We start from the raw sequence: 10,952 nt of genomic DNA, 5'->3' as shown, positions 1-10,952 counted from the left end.
GGTTGTGGGAAACAATATTAATGCAGAAAACTAAATAAAAATATATACAAAGAAGGTAGAAATCTTGGATGGTTCTATCAGGCTACCCTTCCTAGAAGAGTGGGCGCTTAATCTGAATTTTAGAGGAAACTATTTATTGCATAAGGCAAGGGAGTCACTGGAGATTGCAGGAGTGTTTTCAAAGTGCTTGGGTATCTATTTTGTGCTATAGCATCCTTAGGGTAGGTACCCTTATAGCTGACAGGGGATTTGTTGAAGAATTTACTTATAAGTTTAACAAAAGATATGTCTGAATTTCTGACATGTATTGACCTCTACCTGAACTGAGTGCCCAAAATCCTCTTATTTACTCCCTATTCACTGCATATCATAAAAATGTGTGGAATGATCAAGTGATACCTATTAGGAAAGATCCATTTACTGAACTGCTGCCCTGATGGATAACTCAATTTCACCAAACCAAACCTAATAAAACAAACAAAACAAAAGAAAATAAAAGTTCTGCTCTAGCCTAGCTTTGGGAGTCTTCTATCCAGATAAACTAATGACACTGGAGCTCTTCATGTAGCTGGCCTGCTGTGCACAGCAGTTATTGTGACCTCCTCCTGCTGTGAGAAGCTGTTAGCTTCCCCTCACTTATCTTTTCTATTGTTTTAATACAGGAGTTTAAAATCTGTCGTCCATGAACTTGTTTTCAAAAATATTTTGGTAACTGCATTCCATTATAATTGGTTTCCTTTATAATCCTATGTATTTAATTTTGTGCAATTAAAAACATCATTCTGAGAAAGACTCCATAAATTTCATTGGATTAACAAAGGGAAGTTTTAATGGGAAAAAAGGGGTTAACAGCCCCTACTTTAACGGAAGCATGGCTCTTCATTGCCATGGTGTTTCCCCCTGATCTCTGAACTTAGATCCTCTGAGGTCAACACTAGCATCTCCATATTAAGGATGGCAAAACTGCGTCAGAGTGATAAAATGATTTGGGTGAGTTCAACATAGCTATTTGAAGACAGAGCCAGGGATAGAATCATGGTGCTCTCTCCTGCTGACATAACCATTGAAAATGACTTTGCAGGAACCCAGCCCTAAATGCAAGACCATTGGTGACAGAATCACAGAATTGGAGAATTGGAAGGAAACTCAATGGCCATCAAATTCAACCTATAAGAATCATTAGCATAATGTAACTGACAAGAGGTGATGGTTCTAGCCTTTTTTTCCCCTAGAAGATGTTGTTTTTGTTGCTATTACAACAGCTAGAAGACCTTCATCCTTGCAGAGGGAACTCACTACTGCTTTGAGTATCCTGTCGCATCTTTGGAAAGTTCTAAATCTGACATCAGTCACTCACTAGCTATGCATCCTTGGGTGAGACAATTCGGCTTATTTGCCTCAGTTTCCATCTCTATAAAATGAGCTGGAAAAGGAAATGACAAACCAGTATGCCAGGATGGTGTCACAAAGAGTCAGACATGACTGAAAAAATGACTAAACAACAATAAAAGTATGGGGAAGATTTTTGTTATTATCCATAAACTTTAAACAGTTATTAAGGAAAACCTTCAATCTTTTGGGTGGATCTTTTGTGGAAGATTTATAGGAGCAAATGTCCATGAAAATACTCATGACTCCAAGTTCAAAGAGAAAAGCTAGTGCCATTGAAAGCTGTTCATAAGCTGTCCATTATATAAAAGTAGGTTTATTTTACAATGTCCCCCATTACCCTTACTTCTGTCTTCTGGGTCCAAAAAAGACAAATCTACTTTCTTTCATCAAATGGAAACATGTAAGTTCAATCAACAAGCTATCATGACTCCTGCCTTCTTCATCCCCAGCCTTAGGTTTCCTTCTCCAGGTTAAACATTACCAGTTCCTTCAATCAATCAGTATATGACATGGGCTTAAGATGTTGCTCCATTCTGGTGTCTTCTTCTGGGCCTTTGATTAGGTGAAAGATAGAACAGGTTTATAGCATTTTTAGAGTTAGAAGACATGAGGGGTCATTTATTCCAGTCTCTCATTTTAGAGATGAGGAAACTGAGGCTCAGAGAAGGGAAAGGATTTGACCATAATTTGGCATCTAGTAAGTAGCAGAGCAGAAATATAAAGACACAATTTTCCAAGACTAAATTTTATGATTTCCTATATCCACCTTTCTTCTACTATCATCTCTCTCTCTCTCTCTCTCTCTCTCTCTCTTCCTCTCTCTCTCTCTCTCTCTCTCTCTCTCTCTCTCTCTCTCTCAACATTTTATTGAATCTCTTTTCTTGGCATTACCATCATGCCTTATCTAGTGCCTCCCTCAAGATAAATGTTTTCTGTTTTGTCAAATAAGTAAACAAACCAAATCCACATATAGACTGTATCTAAAATGTCCATCACATAGTCTATCCATCACCTCTTGGCCAAGAAGGGCCAAGCAGGATTCATTTTAAGTCTGTAGTTTTGAGTGGTCAAAGATCATAGTTCTTATTTTTTCAGAGCTGTATTCCTTTGGGTGATTGTAGTCATGGAATATATTGCTCTCCTGCTTCTGCTCACATCACTCTGCATTTGTTGATCTAAATCTTCTTAGGTTTCTCTGAATCCCACCCTTTCCTATATCAGTGATCTCTTAACTACTGAATTTTCTTAATTCTCATTCTAATTAAACCTTATGCAGCTTCAGATACTTTTGATTGTTCCCTCATCCTGGGGAGCCCCACTACCGAGGAGTTCACTTCTGAATTGCTCTAATAATTCTAGTTGCCATATTTTGGCAAATATGTTGATAAACTGGAGAACATCCAGAAGGGAAAAATTAAGATGAGAAAGGGTTTTGAGTTAAATCCACATGAGGATCATTAGAACTAGGGAATGTTTGACTGCAGAAGAAAAGGAACAAGAGGGAACATACATGCTAATAGTCTTCAAGTACTTGTGACTCTTAATGTGAAAGATAAATTAGGTAATTATTTTCTGTTTTGTTGAAAAGAACAGAACTAGGAGGAATGGGTAGATAGCTGACCATTTCAGTCTCTACTTAAACTCTAGAAGCTCTCCATTATCTCTAGGATCACATATAAAGCTCTTTGATTGACATTTAAAGATCCTTACAACCTAACTTCTTTCAATCTCTCCAGTTTTCTTACACTTTACTCCTTTCTATGTACTCTCTGATTCAACGATGCTAGCTTCCTTGCTATTCAATACCCATCACATACTACCTTCCATCTTGGTGCCTTCACACTAACTGTCTCCCAATACCTGGAATAAGGTATTTGCTCACCTCCTCCTTTTTGTATTCCCTGACTTCCTTCACAATAGCTCCCATGCTACCTTCTGTAAAAGTAGACAGTTAGGTGGTCTAATAGATAAAATGTTGTGCCTGGAGTCAGGAAGACCTAAATTCAAATCATGACTCAGACACTAGCAAATCACTTAGACTTTTATTGACTCAGTTTCCTTAACTGTAAAATGCGGATAATAATAGTACCCACCTTCCAGGGTTGTGAGAATAAAACGAGATGATGATTGTAAAGGGCTTTATAGCCCCTAAAAATAATATAAATACTAGCTATTTATATTGTTAAGAGGCCTCATTGTATCCCCCAAACTTCTTATGCTTTTCCTTTAAAGCTATTTCCCATCTGTTCTTGTCCCTGCTCATTAGAATGTAAGATCTTTGAATTAATAGGCTGTTTTTCTTTTCTTTATATTTTTAGAACCTAGCACAGGATGTTTGAATACTTGATTGATACTATCAAGAGAAATTTCACCTTTGTGTCAGGACAAAACTTTTTTTAATAGTGTTATCCAAATATAGAATATACTACATTGTTGGGGTAGGTGGATTCTCCTTCTTGGAAGCCTTCAAACAAAATCTCAGTGAAAACTTGTCAAGTATGTTATATAATATGTTCTTATTTACATATAGGTTGAAAGATATGGCTATTGATCTGTCTTCCAACTCAGCAAGTTTGTGATTTTGATATTCTAGCCTGGCACTTATGGCATGGGTGCTATATCTCTGCTTGTTGATTAACTGATTTCTTCTCCCTTGGCTTTCATAGTTTTCTTTCTACCTTTCGAGGTGGTCTTTTTAAGTATCTTTCTCCATCTTATTTGCCTTGTCCCACTCCATAAACAAGTATGTTCTTCAAGGACTTTGTAAATCAATCAACCAAATCAATAAGCATTATCAAGCATGCATGATACTCAACCTTTTACTTTTTCCTTTATTCTCTCTCCCTTGGTGATTCCAACAGTTCTGATGAGTTTAGTTTTTGTTTCTATGCTGATGGCTCTAGGATCTATAAACACATCTATTGTCATTCCCTCCTGAGCATCTTTTGCAACACAAACCACCTGATGGACAGACCTCTCAAACTATTCTATTCAAAACAGAATTCATTTTCCCGGCTAAATCAGATCTCCTTCAGACTTCCCTTTTTGTGCCTTAGGAATCATTTTTTCTCCAAGTTTCCCAAGCACCCAATAATCTAGGGATGAGTGCTATCAGGGGTAGAGTTCTCCTAGTAGACAATTTCAGTATTAGCTTATCATGAGTCTGATTACTTACCACCGATGATTACCAAGAGAGGATAGCTAAACTCAGGCTGTCGCTTCCATTCTATCTAAGGTGACTCCAAGGTTGTCTGTTTCTTTAGGCAACATGTTTCATAAATGAAATTTTTTTCATTTATTCTAAAATACCCATTTTTCTCCCTTCCTTCCTTTTGTTTTTGGGCCTAAGTATCCGTACATTCTGACAGAATGGATTTGCTAAGAACTTTAGTGGAGGCTAATTATTTAATGGAGTTTTAAATATCAATGCTTCATTTCATTGATTTTTTTATGGCGACGTAAATTTGTAGGTATCATAAATAATAATAATAATAACTAGCATTTATACATAGCTTTAAAGTTTGCAGAGTTCTTTACATATACTGGTTCAATTGACTCCCAAATTGATCCTTTGAAATAGGTGCTATTATTACCATCATTTTGTAGAACAGGGCATATAATTAACCTCAGATGAGATCAAGCTGTCATCTTCAATCCTGAAACTTAAAACCAAGATTGCCAATATAGTATATATAAATTATATGAAAGGAAATTGAAAAACACATATAGAATGTACTCCATTTAGTCTATTTTATAATAAAGTCAACTAAGATTTGACTGGAGTCAGTTGTATCTTTCCTCAAACAGCCGAACTTTGCAAACCATATTCTCAAGATCCTGAGCCAATGGGCAATGTGGTCTGCCTTCCTTCTTCCTCTGGGGTTCCAATGGGCCTACCAATTTTTTCAGCTGGTTTACCTCTTTGGCTTATGGTGGGTCAAGATTGACACCTTCTCTCCCAGGGCATTCCCACAGCGATTTCTTCTACTGTTTTCTTGAGGAGCATAACTGACAGCAAGGGATTAATAGATTCATATTTTTAGAATTTTAGTCTACTCCAAAATTCCTGATTCTTTTCACATGAACTTTTGTGTAGCAAGGTCAGTACATTTTGGACCTAAGAAGTAGAATTTTGGAACTCAGGTGTAAGACTTTACATTTATCTCTCTTAAGAGATCCTGCTAAATCTGGTTTCTACTTTTAGCTTGTTGAAAAGACTTTGGATATTAACTTTGCCCATAAGAATGTTAATCATCCCTTCAAGCTTTTTCAACTTAAATTTTACAGTCACAGAATCTCTGCCTTCATCATAGTCACTGAAGAAAATGTTAAACAGAAAATGTTGAATATTAAGAAAGAAAATGTTAAGAAAAGAAAATCTTAAGCAGAAAAACCACATAGAAATTCACAGGGCACATTATTAGAAACCTCCTTTCAACAATGAATGACTACTTTAAATCTTTTTAACCACTAAATTCACCTAACAAGGTTGTCTATTTCATATGTTTTGAGATTTTTAACCAGAATAACTTTAGAGACCGTGTTAAATGATTTTCTGAAAACTGAGTTGAGCTCTATGTACGACAGTTCCTCAACTGAATCTAATAACCTGATTAAAAAAGTAAATCAGCCTTTTCTGGCAAGTTCTTGATGAAATAATGCTGGTTCCTAGTGATCATGATTTTCTTTGATAGTGTTCACTTTAACATTTCCTATGTTTTCACCAGGAATTGAAATCAAGCTTCTCAACATATCGTTTTTAGACCACTGTCTTCCATTTTGTGACAATTGGGACATTTGTTCTTCTCCTATCTGTCCTATACTCCATGATCTTTCAAAGATCAATGATAGTGCATCAGTAAATACAACTGTCAATTCCTCCAGTATCCTGGGGTACAGCGCATTTATATCTGTGGATCTAAATTCATTGAGGGTAACTAGTAATTTCTTTCTTTTGGGTTACAGCTTTCTATTAGCCATTTTAATTTTATCACTTCAAGCTCAAAGATCATTTTCCCTGACAAAGAAACCAGGCACCAAAACATAACTGGGTATTTTTGGTTTTATTTTCTGTATAGACTATTAGCATAATTGCATCCACTCTGAAGAGTGGTCCTATCCCTTCTTCTACCTACCCTTTCCTCTGTTTTTCCCATGTAGCCAAAAGCATTAGTTTTAAGTGCTACATAAATATGAGCTGTTATTATAAGACCACCCCCATCTACTTCACAATGAATTTCTCCCCTAATAGTATTAGAATTTGTAGTTATAAGTGTTGGCCATAAGAGAAAGAAAATAATTGAGATATAGACATATATCCTCATTTGAGTGAGTACTGAGAAGTTATTTTCAAATTAATGTAAATTTATTGTTGAAATTACATTGTATCATTAATAACAGTGCATTTAAAATTTTTCTAATTCTCATTCTCCATACAGTAACATAATAGTTAAGGACAAATAGGTGTTTAGATAAAGGAATTGGAAAAGTGGTGAACATTTGGATATTTTCTCCCACCCTAGACAATGGTCCTATCTTCCATACAGGAGGTGGTAACCTACCATTATTTTCAAGTAGATAAGAATGAAGAAGAGCAATCTGTAAAATGACTTTCTGCCATCATAAAGATTCAGATAAATTAACTAGAAAGTGTTGTAAAAGACCAGAGAATTCCATAGACTCAGTGGAACACAGGAAATTAAAAAAACACCTCCCCCTTATCAAAAATGTTTTGTGAACTGAAGTCAGTGGTCAGTGGTGGATGGAAAGCAATGTGTTTAAGTCATGTCCCAAATTTTACTGCTAGGTTAAATTGCGGGCACCAGTGTGTGTCTATCCTGAGAGCAAACACAGTAGAATCACTACATGCCTTCTTTGATAAGGAGAGTAAAGTGCACACAGTAGGGCAGACCAAAGAACATAAACAAAGTTCATGAAGTTAAAGGAGAGGAAATCAGGTATCTGGGGAATGGAAAGATTTCTCACACTAGTCCATCTTCATGGTTTGTTTTTCCTTTTCCTTTTGACTTAAACAGATAATCACATGAACAATAATGGGCATAAGCAGTGGGAATAAACCATTTCATTTAAGATGTTCTTTCTTGCTTGCCAGTGCTCAGTATGGTGCCTGACTTATAACAGGCAGTTAAGAAATGCTTCCAGAATTGAACTGAATTAAAAGGATAAATAACTTAGTTATACTAGCCCTGGTGGTCCAAAGAAAAAAAATACTGTGAATGAAATTGAAAACAACTTTCCCCGTTTCTGCCAAATATCCTCTTTTTGAAACCTAACTTTTTAGGTTCTTGTAGACATACAACACTTATCTGTTCTTCCAAAAATGTTTTGGGGTAAATTGTTTCTCTTGCATATATAGTGCCTTTATATCCATCTTGATTTCTTTTCCAATCTATACTCAAGTTTTTAGAAAAGAAAAATATAGTTTTGATGAGGCTTTGCCTAATAAATGCCCTTTGTTCTATCATGTGCCCTGATTTTGGTTGAAAAATATGGAATACTTTTTCAAAAATATGATTATCATATTCTTGTATTTATGGAGAAGCACATAGATATGGAAATTATTTTGTTTGCATCATTGCCTGTTCAATACTACTTTGATAGCTTACTGAATTGGTGAATTCTAAAGTAGAATGAATATAAGCTCCTTAAAAGCAGGTACTCTTCATATTTTTGTCTTTGTATCCCCAATGCCCATAATACTGGAGATAAAACATGCATGCTGGATTCAGTTGAATACTATCAATAAGGGAATTCCTTCCACCAATGCAGATCAGAGCTCACCCATGCTTGCCTATCCTCTTCAGTCCTTCACTATATCCTCCAATATATCCATTCAAGGGGTCCACCCAATATGTTGTTGGCCTTCCTCAAGATTGCTTGAAATTACCTAAATATCAGTGGCTCAACTGTCTGTCTGTTAGTCAACACTTATTCTCTCAAAGTGATCAGTCCATCTCTCTTTTTTTTGTCTTATAATACTCTGATGACACTTTGTTAAGAAGAAGTGACAATCATTATTACCTTTGGTGTGAAATTAGCTAACTCCAGTTTATTTTCTTACAATTTACTAAAGCAAGGATCCTGCAAAACTGTCAGTCAGATGATTCCGAACATCTCCTCATTCCCTTGTTCCCTTGTCTCATTATTTTATTGGCTACTTCGAGAGATTGACTGTTAGTCTATTCAAAGAGCCATGGTCTGAGCACTTTACAACTTAACTATGTTAGTAATACTATAGTATAGTAACTATAATAGTAATGATAGTAAAGGTTAATTAGTCTGATCTCCTGGGTTCTACATCACTTTGGAGTGGAGTTTCCAACTAAAATGTTCATATGGCCTATTTGTGCAGACCTGTGGTAGAGCATTCTGAGCTCACATTAATCTTATCAGCCACAATTGGACACACTATAACTTGACTCCAACATAATTATGTCATTTTGGTTCCTCTTTGAGAATAAAGGACAACAACCATAACATCACTCTGATTAGGAGTTGGGGGAAGGTGTCAGCTATTTTTAGTATGTAGGACAGCCTGCCATGACTTTTCTACAGAAAACCTTTCTTATTGTTATGTAGATAGGGACCAATTCTCTACCCCAACACAGACCCTGATTTGAATTGGTTTCTCCATATAGACGCAACAGCTTTGTAACTTTCAATGAATTTGTGTTCACCTTTTTATGTTGACAGATTAGCAATGAATATGATTAAAATTCCCTAAAGATGTTTTGTTAAAAACAGTCATTTCAATCTAGTAGCACTTTCTCAGTCCTGGGCACAATTGGGAGTGGAGGGGTACAATGTTTACCTATAGACCTTCCCCAAAAGAATTATAATTAGCCAAATGAAACAGCATTCAACAGTTTCCAGATTTGTCTTTCCTTATAGCAGAAATTTCATTTTTATTACAGAAAAGTTAAGTGTAGAGCAATGAAGATAAACCATATTTCTGTAATCAGAGATTGTTTTCTGGTTCCAATTATGTGCTCAGTTTAATTTGGGACATAATCTGAACAAAGAACATCCTCTTTGTTATGGACTACAACTTTTCTAGTTGTGTACTTCAGTAATGTGACAGTACTGACATGGGCTGAACATAAAGAGGTGAAGGGCAGGGAAAAGGGGTACAAGTAGAAACTGAACACAGTCCTCCAAAGTTACCATATTTCTGGATCATTTGTGTTTAGGTGATTTTCTTATGTTGTTTGTTCATGATTTATTCAGAACTGTGTGACATATTTGTCCACACCATATATTAATTTTGAGATTCTGAACTAAGGATTGTTGTTGCCTATTTGACCCTTCACCTACCAGTAAGTCTGTTAGAAGGTAGAAGATTTATATCACACCTGATGTTGATTTCCTATTTTTGTCTTTCTATTCTAAATCATCCATTACTTTGTTTAGGAGGAGCAGAAAAAAAAAGAAAATGGGACTCATTTTGGTAAAATGTAGGTGGCTATCTATCATAATGCTTAGGTAGTAAGGGAAGAAAGACAATGTTGGAGACAACTGGAAAGGGAAGAAGGAAAATAGAGGCATTTCTCAATCAAAATTCAGAGTAGATTACAGAAGATTCCCTGTCTGTTATCACAATCATAAAACTACAAGTTCAACTTTCATAAAAAAATTCAAGGCTTTATAGACATCAGATGTATAAACTGGTTACCAATATAAATCTTCCAATATAGATTTCCCCTGCTTTGTTGGGTGGTACCTATGCTAAAAATGCAGCACGGTGTTAGACACATAGCATATTTCATGGAAAGTCAACAAAATGTAGGTGATCATTTAGTATGTAATTTCTTGTTTATTAAAACAATAAATTGATAACAAACAAAACTGCTAAATGTTTAACAATGCATTTCTTTTTTTAGCGAACTGAGTGCCTTTCAAAAAGAACTACTGGGAAGAACAATGAATTGATACAAATCCGAGTGCAAATCCTTCCTCCTTGTTTAAAACAGCTTGTCCAAAGTTATAACTCCTGTGCACAGTACAAATCCCATTATGTTTTCTTGGTGACAATAAAAAGCATTATTTATTACAAACTCAAGTAAAAATGAAAATAAAATCTAAAAATTGGTCACAGTTTTGTCATTGGTATGTGGAGGTTGTTCCAAGGACCCATCCAGAGCTCCTCATCATCTGACTGCGTGTGGTCACTTGGGAATTCCAAGACCCCTTTCATGTCTTGACTGTCAATCCTGGACTCCTGTTCTGCTGTGCTTTTGATCCTGCCACCTCCGAATTTTCCTGTTGAACTGTCTGCCCCCATTGGGCCAGGGGCAAAGGAAACAAGAGGAGGTCTAGTGTTCAGTTTCTCACTGGAAAATGCCCCCTTGGATAATGTGTTCAGTGGGACACTCTCCTCATGTGTCACTGCTAACTTGTCAAGCTTCTTAAAATGCTTCCCCATCTTGACAGGGGAAGGGACTTTCAAATTATTGGTGAGGCAAGCCCGGCGGGTCCTTACCACTGACCCATTCTGAGCAATGTAGATATTGCCGTTGATATTGTTGTGAACTTGGGGATTG

Source organism: Notamacropus eugenii, chromosome 1 (genome assembly GCF_028372415.1).
Source record: "Notamacropus eugenii isolate mMacEug1 chromosome 1, mMacEug1.pri_v2, whole genome shotgun sequence".
Taxonomy (NCBI): Eukaryota; Metazoa; Chordata; class Mammalia; order Diprotodontia; family Macropodidae; genus Notamacropus; species Notamacropus eugenii.
The sequence above is the reverse complement of the archived record's forward strand: the minus strand, read 5'-3'. Positions refer to the sequence as shown.